Source organism: Giraffa tippelskirchi, chromosome 5 (assembly GCF_054371585.1).
Source record: "Giraffa tippelskirchi isolate mGirTip1 chromosome 5, T2T-mGirTip1v1.2.pri, whole genome shotgun sequence".
Taxonomy (NCBI): Eukaryota; Metazoa; Chordata; class Mammalia; order Artiodactyla; family Giraffidae; genus Giraffa; species Giraffa tippelskirchi.
This window is the reverse complement of record NC_137279.1, coordinates 129252501-129271123: the sequence shown is the minus strand read 5'-3', so window position 1 is coordinate 129271123 and position 18623 is coordinate 129252501. Positions and strand designations below refer to the sequence as shown.

General features: G+C 38.5%; 2 protein-coding genes across 53 annotated transcripts in view; one reads left to right on the top strand and one right to left on the bottom strand.

The window, feature by feature from the left end:
* TGFBR3 (transforming growth factor beta receptor 3) overlaps positions 1-11584 on the bottom strand; it is a 260538-nt gene extending 248954 nt beyond the window's left edge. For all 3 annotated transcript variants that reach the window (XM_081486439.1, XM_081486431.1, XM_081486432.1), the window contains exon 1: positions 11434-11584. The gene's annotated coding sequence lies outside the window, so the exon portion shown is untranslated. The remainder of the gene's footprint in view (positions 1-11433) is intronic.
* Positions 11585-11660: 76 nt separating this feature from the next.
* Positions 11661-18623, top strand: part of BRDT (bromodomain testis associated) — a 57920-nt gene continuing 50957 nt past the window's right edge. For 11 of the 50 annotated variants that reach the window (XR_014052603.1, XR_014052612.1, XR_014052602.1 and 8 more), the window contains exon 1: positions 11661-11832. The gene's annotated coding sequence lies outside the window, so the exon portion shown is untranslated. Of the gene's footprint in view, positions 11940-12164; positions 12442-13071; positions 13363-18623 lie in introns of those variants that run through there. The other 39 variants (XR_014052604.1, XR_014052617.1, XR_014052613.1 and 36 more) reach the window with 8 other exon arrangements.

Genomic DNA, 18623 nt, shown 5'->3' with positions numbered 1-18623 from the left:
AGGATTGAGGGCAGGAGGAGAAGGGGACGACAGAGGATGAGATGGTTGGATGGCATCACCGACTCAATTCACATGAGTTTGAGCAAATCTGGAAGACAATGAAGGACAGGGATGCCTGGTGTGCTGCAGTCCATGGGGTTGCAAAGAGTTGGACACAACTTAGCGACTGAAGAAAAACAACAAAGTTCACCTTTAAGGCATAGTTATCAATAAAAAAGACTTGGAGGCATAATTTATCACTTGTTTAGAAATTTCAATGAATTTTGAACCTGTTTGTTAAAAATATTAAAAATGCAAAATCTCCCAATTCACAAAAACATTGATTTCCACCAAGAGAGAAAGAAATTTACTAGCCAGATTTTACCAAAACCTGCAAAATTGGTGGACTGAAATGAAGAATGAGTATCAAGATTCAGAAAGTACAGACAACTGTGTATTTCCATTTGACTCTGTATCTCGGTGAGATAGCTCTATCAGCTGCTGCTGCTGCTGCTGCTAAGTCGTTTCAGTCGTGTCCGACTCTTAGTGACCCCATGGACTGAAGCCTACCAGGCTCCTCCAGACATGGGATTTTCCAGGCAAGAGTACTGGAGTGGGTTGCCATTGTGTTCTCCGGCTCTATTAGCTAGGGCTATCCTTAAAACCAAATACCAAGGCAGACTGAACTAGATCTTTATCACAAAGTGTTAACCAAGACTTTATCTAGCAAATGTGTGTAAATATGTCATTGCTTTCATTTATCACTCATTATATTAAATATTGTGGGTGTATGCTAAACTTATTATTTTTACTAATGGAGTATTTGATCATGCCAAAAAAATTTAGATGTGTCTAGGTCAGTGTTTTCCAAAGTATGGTCTATGACCTCTACATCAGAATCAGAATCCCACACAGTACTCTTCAAATGCTGTTGCTGAGTACTATTCAAGACAAACAGCAACAAATGGAGATATTCTCCCTGGGTATATTCAGAGGGACTGAAAGAGAAACATGGAACAATTTTGTTACCATATGGATTCCCTGTAATTTAATAGTTTGTCTGTGATGAATTTCAAGACACTGGTGAAATGCTTCCAAAAATTAATTTAGATTTGCAGCATTTCAACATAGATTTCATGTTAAGTTAAAATTAGCATTAGTAAGAAACATGGACGTTATGCCACCACCAACTTTATTTAAGGGGTTTTGTCTACTTAGTGAACTGGAGAAAGAAACCAGAGACAGGGAAGCCATGGGTGGAAGGAAATGAATGAATGTGGCCAGAAGGAGAGCAGCAGAGATGGTCCTTCTACAAAATGTTCTTGCTCCCAGTTTCTGAATCTCCAAAAAGAGACTTTCATTTCCACTGCCTTTTAGCTACCCACCTTGAGTTACTGAATCAAACTTGGGTCCGCTTGCCCAAGGCACAGCAAAGCCAATCAATTGACGCCACGTTTTGGTGAAGGAAAGTATAGCATTTACCAAAAGGCACCCAATATGGGGCCAAGCATGGAGAATGAGCAGCTAATGCTCGAAAGATGGGAACTCCCTGCTGACTTTCAGGAAAGGATTTTTAAAGACAGTGTGAGGGAAAGGATGTGTGATCAGCTTATGCACATCTCTGATTGGCTGATAGTGAGGTAAGAGGGTGATGTTTCTGGAACCTCAGTTGTCAACTTTCTGGTTCCAGCTGGTCTGGGTTTACTTGCTGCTGGTCAGCAGGCAGTTAACTTCTTCCACCTAATGGGAGTTTTAGTATCTGCAGAATAATTCAAGCATATGGCTTAGGATATTACCTACAGCCCTTGAGAAGGAACTAAAGGTCCTTGACTTTGTTTACGGCTTTTGCTTGCTTGACTATTTTCCTTTGTTTTTGCATTTTCTCACTTCTCTGATTAATTTTTTTTTTTTTTTTAAGAAATCAAGGAAAGCATAGGAGGCTAAATCTTTTCTACAAACAAGAGGCAGGGGATGTGGTAATTGACTCTCTGAAGTATTACCTAGTAGCTCAGTGGTAGAGAATCCACCAGCAATGCAGAAGACGCAGGAGATGTGGGTTTGATCCCTAGGTCAAGAAGAGCCCCTGGAGGAGGAAATGGCAACCTACCACAGTACTCTTGCTGGGAAATTCCATGGACAGAGGAGTCTGGTGGGCTATACAGTCCATGGGCTCTCAAAGAGTGGGACATGACAGAGGGACTAAAACACACACGTTGTACTTTTGAGACACAATTTGTTTATTAGCCTAAGAGATCAAGATAACACATTTATCTCATCACCTATAATTTGAATTGCACCTTTTTTTGTAAAAGTTATGACCAGGAAACATGAGCATTATTGATTCTGACTTACTTTCAAATCTCAGCCTTTCTAGGTAAATAAATACATAGATGTTATATGTTTGAGGATCTAACTATACAAAACATTTTTTAGTCAAGTAATTTTATCATGTTAATATCATCAAAAATATTTTTACCACTAGTAACACTTTAAAATTTACCTGTGTTAATAATTATCCCTCAAAAGTACAGTAAGACAAATTCAAAGGAAAACAAACCAAAATGAACAAGAATTTCTTTCCCTTATCATGAGCTGTATTCCAGTTTGTCAAAATAAAATTCCTCTATTGCTTATCTGTTTCTTAGGAGCCTTCATGTACATTATAAATTTTACCTATGTGTCAACAGCTTAAGAAATGGCTAAGTTACAATGTACAGTCCCTCAATAGAAATGCATTCTTAAAATTTATTAGGTCTGAACAAGGAGTCAGAATTCACTAAAATTAACAACACAAAAGCTCCTAAGAAATAAAAGAATAAGCGATAAAAGAGTTTTAACAAATTGGTTTGCTTTTCTTTAAATTTGTTTTGAACCCTATAACTAATTTTGCTATCATAGCTCTTTCTCTGATTTGTTCAGAGGGGATTTTGTGTTTTTTTGCCCCTTTTCCTAGAATTGTAGAGAAATTCACTCAGTCATGTCTGACTCTTTGCGACCCCATCAACTGTAGCCAGCCAGGCTCCTCTGTCCATGGATTTCTCCAGGCCAGAATACTGGAGTGTGTAGTTGTTTCTTTCTCCAGGGGATCTTTCCAACCCAGGGATCAAACCCAGGTCTCCCGGATTGCAGGTGAATTCTTTACCATATGAGCCACCAAGGATGCCCCTTATGAACCCTTTCCCCCGCTTATGAACCACTTATTTTAGTTCTGATTAAAGAATTCAGATATTGGAAAGACTCATTGGATTACTGAAAGAACTTTTTCCAGCCCCTCTTACATGGATCATGATTGTCAAAGACAGTCAAAAGACTAGGTGTAAAGTTTTCCTCTGGTTTGTTTGCTTTCTCAATACAATAGAGAATATATTTGTAAACTTTCAGTCAATTAATGAGTTTAGATACATAGGGTTTATATAATTTCAATGATATTTGAAAGCTGGTTGCTCATTTAAATTGCTGGCAACCCCACAAAGTATTAAGGAGCTCTTGAATTCACTCTTCCATACAAGACAATCTCTACTGCAGTCAGTATAGAGCCCTGTCAGGGAACTTTAGGCCTCTTTCCAAGTCCAGTTAAAGGCACTGTCTCCTACTTTTACTTTGCCAAGTCGATTTCTCTGTTCCCTTTATCTCTTTGTCTCCTACATTCTCACATTTGGTGAAGAGTAGGTCTTTAGATCTGAAAAGACATTTTCCCAAAGAAGACATACAGGTGGTCAACAGGTGCATGAAAAGATGCTCAGCATCATTAACCATCAGGGAAATGGAAATCAAAATTCTCACATCTGTCAGAATGGCTATTATCAAAAGGATCACAAGTAACATATGTTGCTGAGGATATAGAGAAAAGGGAACCCTAGTACACTATTTGTGGGAACGTAAATTGCTACAGCCACTATGAATAGTATGGAGGTCCCTCAAACAATTAAAAATAGAATTACTATATGATCTAGCAATTCTACTCCTGGTTATATATCCAAAGAAAATGAGAACACTAATTCGAAATGATAAATGCACCCCAATGTTCATAGCCGCATTATTTGCAATAGTCAAGATATGGAAGCCATCAAAGTGTAAAATCAACAGATGAATGGGTAAAGAAGATGTGGTATATAAACACAATGGAATACAATTCAGCCATAAGAAAGAATGAAATTTTGCATTTTTCAACAACATGGTTGGACCTGGAGGATATTATGGTGAGTAAAATAAGTCAGACAGAGAAAGACAAATACTGTATGTTATCATTTACATGTGGAATTGAAAAAAATAAAACAAACAAATGAATATAGCAAAACAAAAACACAGAGAGAACAAATAGTGGTTATCAGTGGGGAGAGGGAAGAGAGAGGGGCAAGATAGGGGATTAAGAGGTACAAACTACTATGTATAAAATAAGTAAGACACAAGGATGTATTGTACAGCACAGGGAATATAGGCAAAATTTTATAATAACTTTAAATGTAGTACAATCTGTTAAAAATATTTATTCTTGTGTTGTATATCTGAAACTAATATAATATTGTACATCAACTATAATAATAAAGAAAAGAGTAGGTCTTTAGGAACAAATCATTTATTCATTATTAGATCACTATTAATGAACATCTGCTATATGTTAGATACTCTACTAGGTTAAAGAGCAAAACAGATAAAAATCCATTCTCTGAATTTCCATTCAACGAAGATATAGATATTAAAAAAGAAAACAATTATATAATGTGTCATATGGTTATTTGTGCTATGGAGACGATTTGGGAAACAAATAGGGAGTATAGGGGCAGCGGTGGTGGTTGCTTTTTAAATAGGATGGTGAGAGAAGTTGTCACCAGTAAGGTGAGTAGAAAAGTGATGGATTAAGAAATACAGTATAGGGACCTCCCCTGGTGGTCCAGTTGTTAAGACTCTGCACTTCCATTGCAGGGGCCTTGGGTTCAATCCCTGGCTCAATCCTAGGGATTGGTTAGTTCAGGTTAAGTACTAATATCTGGAGATACCGGCTGGAGAACTAATATCCCACATGCTGTGGGGTGCAGCCAAAAAAAAAGGAAATACAATATAATTGGCCATTAGAGGTTCACTGTCATACATTTAAAGGAATACCTGACAGCATGGTTGTGCATTTTCCTTTAGTCAAACCAGCTGCAAGATGCAGGGCAGATGTAGGCTTAACAAGGATTTAATTTAGCTTTAACAAGGGCTTAATGAAGGTTGTGATCTTGCCATGCATGAAATGAGGAGGAAGCAAGAGGAGACAGAGGAGTTAAGGGTGATCACAAGAAGGGATTATCATGATTGACCACAGCATCAAGTTGGATAATAAAGGAAAAGAGGACAGTAGGTGAGGGATAGTGAAAAGATGATAGCATTAATGGATGTCTGATCCAGTGAAGGTGAAGGATAGTTGGATTTCCTAAGTTTCTGATTCTCTTCAAGGATAGAAATCAGAAGTCCCTTAGGGTTTGATCCTTTATTTTTATTTTAGAGGGTAGGGCTCACCAATGTCTCTCTTCAGTTCCTTTGATCAGGAAGTGCCTGAAAATGCAATCAAGCCCAAACAACAGTCATTCAGTTGATCAGTTGATTCAAAAGGGCTAGGAATTTCTGAGGCCATACAGATTAGGTTATTATAGTAGTTTCACAGTGACATTTTTTGTAACTTTCTACTGTACATGATTTAGATTTTTTTGATAGAAATTCTTTGTGTCATACAGTTTCATCATTCTAGATGCAAAATTAACTTCTTTTAGTGTTTTCCAGTGTTATTTTGCTATTTAAAAAATCTTCATACATAGGATTAATGAGGAAGAATTTTACAAATAAATTTTCTTAATCTGATTAAATTTTTAAGCTTTGTATTATACAAAATTTATGGCTTCTCTTTTCACAGATGGAGTCCCTGTCAACTGCCCACTCTCCTAAAATTATTTCTTTGTAATCTTTACTTATTTGAAATGATTATATTAAAATAATTACTTCCTAAACATGTTCACTCACATTCAAATTTGAAACTTTGATGCTTTAAAATATATATATAATGGTGTGTATATATATATATATATATATATAGGAGAAGGAAATGGCAACCCGCTTCAGTGTTCTTGTCTGGAGAATCCCAGGGACCGCGGAGCCTGGTGGGCTGCCATCTATGGGGTTGCACAGACTCGGACATGACTGAAGCGACTTAGCAGCAGCAGCAGCATATATATATATATATATATATATATATATACTATTATATATATACCATTTCCAAACTAAATAAATTTGTTAGAGAAAATTGTAAGCTTATACCTACTGGTAAATGTTATACATTTTATTGTCAAAATCATTTAAAATCTTGTATAATTTCACTTTTTAAAAAGTGAATGGATATATAAGAGCTGAAAAGTTACAAATAATATTGATTTCTAAGGAAAGTAAACTCAAAATTTCAAGCCAACAAATTGAATAGACAAGGAAGCGAGACTAGGACTAGTCATGTCTCACCTCAAAGTTAGGAAATGTGCTATTTGATACAAAACCCTTTTTAATGCTTTGTTGACTAACTGGCTCTGTTTCTTCAAACAATTATGGAGGAGCCTACAAGCATACACAGAAGAACTATACAAAAAAGATCTTCATGACCCAGATAACCACAATCACTCACCTAGAGCCAGAAATTCTAGAATGGGAAGTCAAGTGGGCCTTAGGAAGCATCACTACAAACAAAACCAGTGGAGGTGATGGAATTCCAGTTGAGCTATTTCAAATCCTAAAAGATGATGCTGTTAAAGTGCTGCACTCAATACGCCAGCAAATCTGGAAAACTCAGCAGTGGCCACAGGACTGGAAAAGGTCAGTTTTCATTCCAATCCCAAAGAAAGGCAGTGCCAAAGAATGTTCAACCACCACACAATTGCACTCATCTCACATGCTAGCAAAGTAATGCTCAAAATTCTCCAAGCCAGGCTTCAATAGTGCATGAACTGAGAACTTCCAGATGTTCAAGCTGGATTTAGAAAAGGCAGAGGAACGAGAGATCAAATTGCCAAAATCCTTTGGATCACTGAAAAAGCAAGAGAGTTCCAGAAAAACATCTACTTCTGCTTCATTGACTATGCCAAAGCCTTTGACTGTGTGGATCACAACAAAATGTGGAAAATTCTTCAAGAGATGGGAATACCAGACCACCTGACCTGCCTCCTGAGAAATCTGTATGCAGGTCAAGAAGCAACAGTTAGAACCAGACATGGAACAATGGACTGGTTCCAAATTGGGAAAGGAGTACGTCAAGGCTGTATATTGTCACCCTGCTTATGTAACTTATATGCAGAGCACATCATGTGAAATGCCAGGCTGGATGAAACACAAGCTGGAATCAAGATTTCTGGGAGAAATATCAATAACCTCAGATACGAAGAAGACATCACCCTTATGACAGAAAGCAAAGAGGAATTAAAAAGCCTCTTGGTGAAAGTGAAAGAGGAGAGTGAAGAATCTGGCTTAAAACTCAACATTCAGAAAACTAAGATCATGGCATCTGGTCCCATCACTCCATGGCAAATAGATGGGGAAACAATGGAAACAGTGAGAGACTTTCTTTTCTTGGGCTCAAAAATCACAGCAGATGGTGACTGCAGCCATGAAATTAAAAGACGCTCCTTGGAAGAAAAGCTATGACTAAACTACACAGCATATTAAAAAGCAGAGACATTACTTTGTCAACAAAGGTCTGCATAGTCAAAGGTATGGTTTTTTCAGTACTCATGTATGGATGTGAGAGTTGTGCTATAAAGAAAGCTGAGCACCGAAGAATTGATGCTTTTGAACTGTGGTGTTGGAGAAGACTCTTAAGATTCCCTTGGACAGCAAAGAGATCAAAGCAGTCAATCCTAAAGGAAATCAGTCTTAAATATCCACTGGAAGGACTGATGCTGAAGCTGAAGCTCAATACTTTGGCCACCTGATGTGAAGAACTGACTCATTGGAAGACCCTGATGCTGGGAAAAAGTGAAGGCAGGAGGAGAAGGGGATGACAGAGGATGAGATGGTTGGATGGCATACCCGACTTGATGGATATGAGTTTGAGCAAGCTCTAGGAGTTGGTGATGGACAGGGAAGCCTGGAGTGCAGCAGTCCATGGAGTTGTAAAGAGTCAGACACAACTGAGAGACTGAACTGAACTGACCTGAGCAAGAATTGGCTTTTGGAGTAAGCAATGCAGAGGTAACAAATATTTTTATTTATTATTTATTTATTTATATGTTGGCTGCACAGAGTCTTTGTTGTGGCAAGTGCTGGCTTCTCTAGTTGTGGCACATGGGCTCTAGAACCCTCAGGTCAGTAGTTGGGATCCCTGGGCTTAGCTGCAGTATGTGGTATCTTAATTCCCTGATTGATGGAACCCAGACCCTCTGCATAAGGAATGTAGAGTTTTACCCACTGGGCCACCAGGAAAGTGCCACAAATATTTTTATTTTTAGTGATGAATCAACTCCTATGTCTATATATATTTTATAGCCTCCAAATTTCTATACAAAACCATTTGTAAATTAAAATTCCTTTCACTCTGAGTTCTGGGGATACTTATGACTCCATGGAAGACCAGAGAGACAGATTTCCCCTTGTTGAACGTGATGATGGAATGAAGGATGGAAACTTTAAAACGTCTTTTAGCTACATTCATGTGATATCTGGATTTAAACTAAAATGAATATTTCATGGAACTATGTTTGATGCTTTTCTTAAAAATGTCGCTCAGTCTTTTTTTTGCGACCCCCGTCAGAGTCCTCAGTCCATTGAATTCTCCAGGCAAGAATACTGGAGAGGGTTGCCATTTCCTTCTTCAGACGATTTTCTGTGCCCAGCAATCAAATCCAGGTTTCCTACACTGCAGGCAGATTCTTTACCGTCTGAGCCACCAGGGAAGCCCCCCAAAATGTAATTACAACTATTTCCATTTGTCATAGAATAGTCCTGTGATATCCAAGTCTTAAACTATACTTTCTTTTCAATATTTTAGAAGCTACTTTTCTCATATGTCTTTCTATCACACGTTCCTGGCAAATCTCAGTATTGGATAAAAGCAACTATCTTCTCCATTACAGTCTCCAATTTCTCAAATGTCTCAAATATGTCTTACTAACACACCTTTCCCTAGTCAGCTTTTTCCTCTGTTCTAATTTTTTTTTTTTTTTTTAAGATTTATTTACTTCTTTGGCTGGCTGCACTGGGTCTTTGGGTCTTAGTTGTGGCACAAAGAATCTTTTTTTTTTTTTAAGTTGCAGCATGCTCCTGCATTGGGAGCTCAGAGTCCTAGCCACTAGACCACCAGAGAAGTCCTCCTCTAAGAAGAAGTGAAAGTGTTAGTCACTCAGTCATGTCCATCTCTTTGCGACCCATGTACTATAGTCCATTAGTCTTCTGTCCATGAAATTCTCCAAGCAAGAATACTGGAGTGGGTAGTTGTTCCATTCTCAGGGATTACAGGTAGATTCTTTACTGTCTGAGCCACCAGGGAAACCCTCCTCTCTAATTATTCTAAACCTTTTCACCTTCTAAACCTCCTTCTTGCCTTCTCCCATATTCAGCCTGGATTGTATTTTGAATTGTACCATAAAATTCTTATTCAAAATCTCTACCCATATATCTTATAGGCACCCTGAATTCATTGCATTCAAAACTGCACCAATGCTCTTCCCTCCATCTCAAACTTGCTCTTCCCTCCTACAATTCCCTTCCCAGTAAATGGTGCATTCCTTAAGCCAGAAACCCCAAATCATCTTTATATCCAATCTAACACCAAATCCTGTGAAATCTACTCCCAAATTAATTCATTCTCCATATTTTTCATTTTGCAACCATTTTAAGTTTTTTAAAAAAATAAAAACTCAAATCTGGTTTTGTCATTCTCCCTCTCCCTACCCACCCCTACCCTTAATTCAAATAGGATTTTGTCACAGTTCTTAAAACCCAGCAAGATCAAGGGTTAATATACTCAAAGATAATACACTTTAGAGCCTTTTGATACTTTGCACTCATTGTGCTTACTGTCTAGTGGGGAAAATAAGACGTGAAATATACCTGTGGCTATATAAGTACAATCTGGTAATAAGTGCTATATAATTAAGTTGTAATGAGAGTGCCTTAAACCAGAAGATGTAATCTAGTGGAGGCCTCCTTGAGGAAGTGACTTTAGGCTGACACCTGAGTGTGGGATGGAAGGAAAAGAGAGAAGAGCTTATTACAGAAGCAGAGAGAGAGAGAGAGAGGAAACAAGGCACTTACCGAAAGGTAAGTGGCTGGAGACGGGACTGCAGGAGAGGTGGTTGGAGCTGAACACAGATAAATCATGTAAGATTTTGTAGTTCATCTTAAGAGTTTTGATCTCTATCTTTAAATAATGGGAAATATTGAATGGTTTTAAGAGTGTTAACATGAGGAGATTTAGCTTTTTTAAAAAAGATCACACAGGTTTCTCTGTGGAGTATGCTTTTATTCCTTCCACTGGTTCTCAGGAGAAGGAGAGCCAAAAACATGACAGTGAGCGAGATTTGCACTAAGTCATTCCTGGGTTTTATTTCCTTTGACCTCTCTTAGCTCTTTCATGGTGATGGTCACACTAGAGGTCTACACCTGGGTTACACCCTAAGTCTTACCTTTTTGCTGCATGATGAGATTTTATACAATAAAAACAAGTATTAAATCTAAATAAAGTAAATGCTGTGGTATTAACTCTTCCAAAGAATTCTTGGTCATTGAGTTACTTGGAAACAAAGACTAAACAAACAAACAAGCAAAAAAAAAAAAAGACTTTCTTTGAGTTAGGGTCTTTCTAATGTAAAAATGCCTACAACTCATTATTTATGTTGACCTCTAGTAGTTGTGACTTTCTTGTGAACACTTGGTCCTGATGACCTTTACTCTCATGTAAGAGAGACTGAATCAAGCCATGTCAAGTTGTTAATGACCCTCAGATTTACGCCTCAGGAAACTGGAGATTGATTGGGTTTTGATGGGTTTATCAAGCAGTTCTCAGCTGTTTTTCTCCTCCCCTCCCTCATCCACTCTTCCATCTAAGAATGAATATTAAGGAATTTAGAAACATTGTTTGCAATTGGGTCCAAAGGCAACTACTGTGCTGAACACATATTTCGAATTCACTCCCACAAATAATGGGGAGATACTGGCCAAGACTCTCAAAATCCAAACAGTCTCCTTACCCAGCTATTGTGAAATAGATCATTAAGTGCCATTTTAAACTCAAAGAGCTCATGTTGGCTCCAACCTCAGCTTTTACCAAATGCTAAGCACTCACTACTTTCACGAGAATGGAGTTTTGGGGAGGGTGGGAGGAAAGTATGAAAAACAATGAAAACACCACAAGTCAAAACTCATGAATCCTCATGACAACATGGAAGCTAATCCGTTGATTTGTTTTGACGGTACACGCCTTTAGGGTGGCGCTCCTACCCCTATATCCTTCGCTCTCTGTACCGGGCCTGGCTCTCAGGAGGAAGCAAGCAGTCAGCAAACTTGGTGCGTGAACAACCCAGGCCCCAGCCTAGGACCTCGGAGCTCAGACCTCAGGCACCCTTCCAGCGGGCTGGAGCCTGGCTGAGTCACGTGACGCGCTCCAGCCAATGGGCCCGCCTCCCGCGGAGCGTCGCGGATAAAGGCGCCTGTCGCTGCCCGCTAGCGGCCGCCATTGGGGCGAGAGCTGGCGGCGACGGACTGTGGAGAACTGCTTCCCTGCACTGCTTCATCTTGTGCAAGCTGAAAGGAGCGATCCGAGAAGTCCTTTCCACAAGGGGTAAGGGAACCCCAGCGGGAAGCACTACTCTGGAATCCAGGCCCTCGCTGTCACCCTGGGTAGGGAGTAACCGTTTTTTTTCCCCCCTCTCCTCCCCTCCCCCATCAACACTGTGCGACAGTAAAGACAGTTAGAGAGGCCATCCCGGTGTGTGGCTGCAGCCCAGGTGAGCTGCCAGTTGCTTTCCTTTGGTCTTACCAGCGGCAAGCTCCTTGCCCCAGTGGACCCTCTAAAGAAAAAAAATTTTTTTTGTTGGCTTTTCTCTTAAACGCTTGGTTCTTTTTTTTTTTTTTCCCTAAGGAAGGAGTGGGAAAAGGGAAGTTGGACGAGGGGTTGGGGGTCTAGTTGTGCAACCGCCTCCCATTTTGAAAAACACTCATGTTCTTTGTAGTTCTCGTAGGTCTTGGATTGGTGGATCGCGGCTTGTACTGTAGTTTCGTGAATGCAGGAGAGAGCAAGGAGCTTTAGATGTGGCTGACGTTTTAGTTGTGTTTATTCTGGGCGTCATCATTTGGGACAGGAAATTTCCCTTCCTTGATTCATTAATTCATTCAACTTAACGTTATTAAGTAAGCCCTTGGAACATGTTAAAGCCTCTGTTGGGTGTTGCGGAATCTGGAGATGGTCCTGGCCTCAAGGCGCTGGCTTGTGTTAAGAATTAAAATGAGGTATGTACAGGGTGCTTTAGCACCTGTGGGAAGCGCCCCTATGGTTGGAAGGCAGCAGGGGAGGCTTCTGGGTAGGAGATTACTGATCTGGGTCTTGAGAGCAATAGAAGTTAGTCTAAAGAGTGAGGGGAGCTCTGATAAGGAGGAGAAATTTTCCAGAGGCTTGGACATGGTGTGAGTACAGAGTAGGGTGGGACAGTGGAGAAGGGCAGATTTTTGAATGTGGCTGGCACCATGTTGGGAGAGTAGCAAGAGATGAGTCTAGTGAGGTAGGCAAGGGGCTATAAGAGGATTTGTCTGTGTATCATGAAAGGCTATGGGTTGAGCAGTATGATCTTAAGTTGCTGAACAAAAAAATCAAAACATCCCCATTGCATTAATTCAGGTGGGATATTATAAGTGATTGAAGGAAGGAAGTTGTTCGGAGATAGAAAATAGGAACACTTAAATATATTCTGACTATGTAAATTTATATTCAAATAAATTGTTTAGAGGTATTTGATACCTTGAAGAGTATGAGAACTGCAAAAAGGGAGTAAACAAGACCTCTGGGGGATATTAATGGGTTAAAGAAGATGAGATTATAATTCCTTTGAAATTCTAATCTGACCCACCTATTTGTTCCCTTAGCACCCTCTTCTTGTCTCCATCACAGCAATAATTATATGTATCCTGTTGTAATTGCCTGTTTATAAATCTTTGTGAAGAGATTACTGTATCCCCATTTCCTGGGTCAGTCCACCATTGTAGGTGCTTTGTAAATATTTAATAAGTGAACAAACAGAATCTGGGGAAAGTGGTATCCTGGAAACCAGAAAAGAGTTTCAAGAGAATCACAATAGACTGGTGACAGATATAGCTGAGAGGCCAAGTAAGGTATAAGATTCGAAAAGTATCCATTGGATTAAACAAGTGAATATGGTAAGTACTAACTTTAGTGTAAGGGAAATTTTAGAGGCATGGCAGGAAAAAGTCATGTTTGAGGTGGGGAGTAAAAACATCATTTTTCAAGGTGCTCTGATGTGAGATACAGAAGAGAAGACAGAGACCCTAAGGACAGAATAGGATCAAGAGAGGAATTTTTAAAAATTGAGAAAGTTTATCTGGATGTAAGCTATTATAGAAATACTTAAGATGCAGGCAAAAGAGAGCAAGTGTTATTCTAGAGTATCTGGGAAAAGAGTTCAGACAAGAAAATTGAGGGACAAGCAGATGAGAAGACTGAACTGTTGTGAAGAATATACATCATCTACAAATCACCTGTTTGACCTTATTAAGTGAAGCCTGAAGAAACCATTTTCTCTTTTGAACTGGAGATGTCTAGTTTGAAAGTCAGTATTTGAGCTCATCACAAGGGCAGATTACTTTTGACCTGAGTCCTATAGGCATCAGGTATTCAAAATCCAAACTCTGCCCCCCCACCCCCCATTACCATCACTTTTATTCAGGATACACAGGAGATAAGAGTGTTTGAAAAAAACTAAGAATTAACCAGCCTTTCCCAAACCTGATAAAGACAGAAAACCCAAATACAAAAAAAGAATGCTTTGAGGGATATAACACCAGAGGGATATAACACCAGAGGTGTATAAGCAAAAATAATTTAAAATAGGGAAGGAAAGATAGCTTAAATTTAAGGTATACAGTATAATGATTTGCTTTACATACATCATGAACTGATTATCACAATATGTTTAGTAAACATCCATAATCTCATATAGGTACAAAATTAAAGCAATAGAAAAAAAAATTTTTATTCTTGTGATGAGAACTCTTAACAGAATCCGAGTTCTTTATGCTGTACTGCTTCCTTGCATGTGTGAGATCTAGGAACTCAATCAGAAGTGTCACCATACAACAAAATAACTTATTCTCTGACATTTATCAAAATAGAAAATATTTTTAAACAATCTTTATTCAAAGCGTCAAAAAATTTCAACTCTATTTTAAATTGAGAAATAAGTGTGAAAAAACAATTTCTGAAAGGATACACAAGAAGTTGCTAAGACTTTAAGGAGGGGCATCTGGTTAACTGGAGGACAAAAATGGGAAACCTTGTGTACTGTTCAAACTATGTGGATGTTAAAATTCAAATAAACTTCATTTTTATGAAATCCATAAATGGTATATTGTCTTAAGAATTTCTCCAGAATTCCCAAGATTATTTTATAATGAGCAATGAGCAAAAGGGATCTGATTTTCAGGCAACTTGCTCATGGAACCATAGAATGATTGACAAGGTGGTGCTGTGTTATTTTGTGATTATCAGAGTAAACCAGAATTCATAATCATTTATGATACATTGTCTTTTGAGCAGTTGTGATTGGTGGTTGTTAACACTCAGTTCTTAGTGATATGAGATTTCATCTGCCCATGCTACCTATCTATCTTTGTAGAAATATATCCATGAGTATAAACTGTTTTAAAAGGAGAAATAAAATGACAACTCATCATAAACATTAGAAACAACAGTGGATTTTCACATAGGCAGTAATAGGTTACAGTTTATGCATAGTTGCCAGCAGACTTATAACTCCATAGTTCAGTATGTTGAAATGTAAGTGATTTTAGAGAAGAGTGGTTACCTTGAAGTAACCAATCTATTTAAATGACAAATTACTTCTGACACCACTGATTGTGACCTACCATTATGTCAATTACGGTAAATCTTTTGGAGACTATGTTGCTAGACCATTACGCTGGCATTTTCCGTTTACTCTTGGTTATTAAGAGTAAAAGCTAGAAAGAATAAAAGCCTTCAGAGAATGTAAAATAAAATTGACAGCTATCTGACAGAAGTTTGCCAGTTATTTTTTAAAGCCACATGAGCTCCTTTTAAAAAGTTTCTAAATAAGGAACGAGATTGGCTCTGAGGCACTGGGGATTGGCTTCCCCAGTGCCTCAGCTGGTAAAGAACCTGCCTGCCAGTGCAGGAGATGCAAGTTCTATCCCTGGGTCAGGAAGATCCCCTGGAAAAGAAAATGGCATCCCACTCCAGTATTCTTGCCTGGGAAATCCCATGGACAGAAGAGCCTGGTGGGCTACAGTCCATGGGGTCGCAAAGAGTACAAGCACACACACACACTGGGAACTCCCTGGTGGTCCACTGGTTAGGACTCTCACTGCTGAGGCCTCAGGTTCATCCCTGGTAGAGGCTGAACTGAGACCTTACAAGCCTTGTGTGGCTGGGAAAAAAACAAACAAACAGAGGACTAACATAACTTTGAACACTAAGACTGGGATAATAGTAAAGCAGTTTTATAAAGGGGATAATTCCTAGTCCTCTATTGCTAGATAGTTTCACCTCACACTAGAAACCAGGACCTCCAGCCAAGTAATGCAGAGCACTTCTGAGATAATTATCAGATTACCAAATATTAGCTATTCTTTTGCCCAGTGATGATCATCAGGGCTTTTGTCCATGGTCAGTCCATCTGCAGCATTAAGTAACAACGTACTTTATTATTAAAGATTGCTGACATAGAAAAATGGATAAAATAGTACAAAAGACCCCTGTATAACACCAACAATTGTCAACATTTTGCTGTATTTGGTTGTCTATATAGGTTTCTCCCCAGAATCTTTAAACATTGCACAAATATGGCTATTCACACTTAAGTTTTTATTTATTTTTTAATTGAAGGATAATTGCTTTACAGAATTTTGTTGATTTCTGCCAAACATCAGCATGAATCAGCCATGGGTATACATATGTCCCCTCCCTCTTGAACCTCCCTCCCATCTCCCTCCCCACCCCACCCCACCCCTCTAGGGTTGTTACAGAGCCTCTGTTTGAGTTCCCTGAGTCATACAGCAAATTCCCATTGGCTATCTATTTTACATATGGTAGTGTAAGTTTCCATGTTACTCTCTCCATACGTCTCACCCTCTCCTCTCCCCTGCTCCCAACCTGTGTCCATAAGTCTGTTCTCTATGTCTGTCTCCACTGCTGCCCTGCAAATTTCATCAGTATCATCTTTCTAGATTCCATATATGTGCATTAGTATATGATATTTTTCTTTCTGACTTACTTCACTCTGTATAATAGACTGTAGGTTTATCTACCTCATTAGAACTGACTCAAATGCCTTTCTTTTTATGGCTAAGTAATATTCCACTGTATATATGTACCACAGCTTCTTTATCCATTCATCTGTCATCTGGACATCTAGGTTGCTTCCATGTTCTAGCTATTGTAAATAGTGCTGCAGTGAACATTGGAATACATGTGTCTTTTTCAATTTTGGTTTCCTCAGGGTGTGTGCCCAGTAGTGGGATTGCTGGGTCATATGGTGGTTTTATTCCTAGTTTTCTAAGGAACCTCCATACTGTCTTCCATAGCGATTGTATCAGTTTACATTCCCACCAACAGTGCAAGAGGTTTCGCTTTTCTCTACACCCTCTCCAGCATTTATTATTTATTGTTGTAAACTTTTTGGTGATGGCCATTCTGACTGGTGTGAGATGACATCTAATTGTAGTTTTGATTTGCAGTTCTCTAATAATGAGCAATGTTGAGCATCTTTTCATGTGTTTGTTAGCCATCTGTATGTCATCTTTGGAGAAATGTCTGTTTAGGTCTTTTTCCCACTTTTTGATTGGGTTGTTTGTTTTTCTGGTATTGACTTGTATGAGTTGCTTGTATATTTTGGAAATTAATCCTTTGTCAGTTGTTTCATTTGTTATTATTTTCTCCCATTATGAAGGTTGTCTTTTTACCTCCTTTATAGTCTCCTTTGCTGTGCAAAAGCTTTTAAATTTAGGTCCCACTTGCTTATTTTTGTTTTTATTTCCATTACTGTAGGAAGTGGGTCACAGAGGATCTTGCTTTGATTTATGTCATCAAGTGTTCTGCTTATGTTTTCCTCTAAGAGTTTTATAGTTTCTGGTCTTACATTTAGTCTTTAATCCATTTTGAGTTTATCTTTGTGTATGGTGTTAGGAAGTGCTCTAATTTGATTCTTTTACACGTAGCTGTCCAGTTTTCCCAGCACCACTTATTGAAGAGGCTGTCTTTGCCCTATTGTATATTCTTGCCTCCTTTATCAAAGATAAGGTTCCCATAGGTGTGTGGCTTTATTTCTGGGCTTTCTATCTTGTTCTGTTGGTCTATATTTCTGTTTTTGTGCCAGTACCATACTATCTTGATGGCTGTAGTTTTATAGTATAGTCTTAAGTCAGGAAGGTTGATTCCTCCAGCTTCATTCTTTTATTTGTTTCCAGCTCCATTCTTCTTTCTCAAAATTGCTTTGGTTATTCAGGGTCTTTTGTGTTTTCATATGAATTGTGAAATTTTTTGTTCTAGTTCTGTGGGAAATGCCATTGGTAATTTGATAGGGATCAAGTTGAATCTGTAGATTGCATTTGGTAGTACAGTCATTTTCACATTATTTATTCTTCCAACCCAGGAACATGGACTATCCCCATCTGTTATTGTTGTCTCTGATTTCTTTCATCAGTGTCTTATAATTTTCTGTATACAGTTCTTTTGTATCCTTAGGTAGGTTTATTCCTAGACATACTTTTTGTTGCAGTGGTCACACTAAAATTTTTGAGCATGTATTTAAAGTAAACTTTTTTCCTTACATAATTGTCCTACTGTTCTCACACCTATCGAACCAATTCTCTCATTGTCCCCAAAAATGTCTTTTTTTTTTTTTTTTTTTAACTACACCCTACAGCACACAGGATCTTAATTCCCCAACCAGGGTTGAACCTGTGCACCCTGCAGGTGCAAGTGTGGAGTCTTAACCACTGGACCTCCAGGGAAGTCCTCAAAAATGTCTTTAATAGTTGCTCTCAAACCAAGATTTGACATAGGGTAGTAAATTGAGTTCAGTTATTATGTCTTAATTCAGAGCAGTTCCTGATTTTCTGTAAGTCTTGAGTTTTTATAAAAAGATGGGCCATTTGTCTTATAAAATATTGCATATTATAAATTTGTCTCATGATTTTTGTTTTATTCTAGCACTGTCAAAAAACTTTTCTGCTGTGATGGCAGTGTTCTGTAGCTATACTGTCCCATACAATAGGCACTAGGAATATGTGGCTATTAAGCACTTAAAATGCAGTTGAACTTTTTAAAAATTAATTAAGTTTTTGGCTGCACTGAGTCCTTATTGCTGTACATAGTCTCAATAGTTGTGGTACATGGGCTTAGTTGCCCCAAAGCATGTGGGATC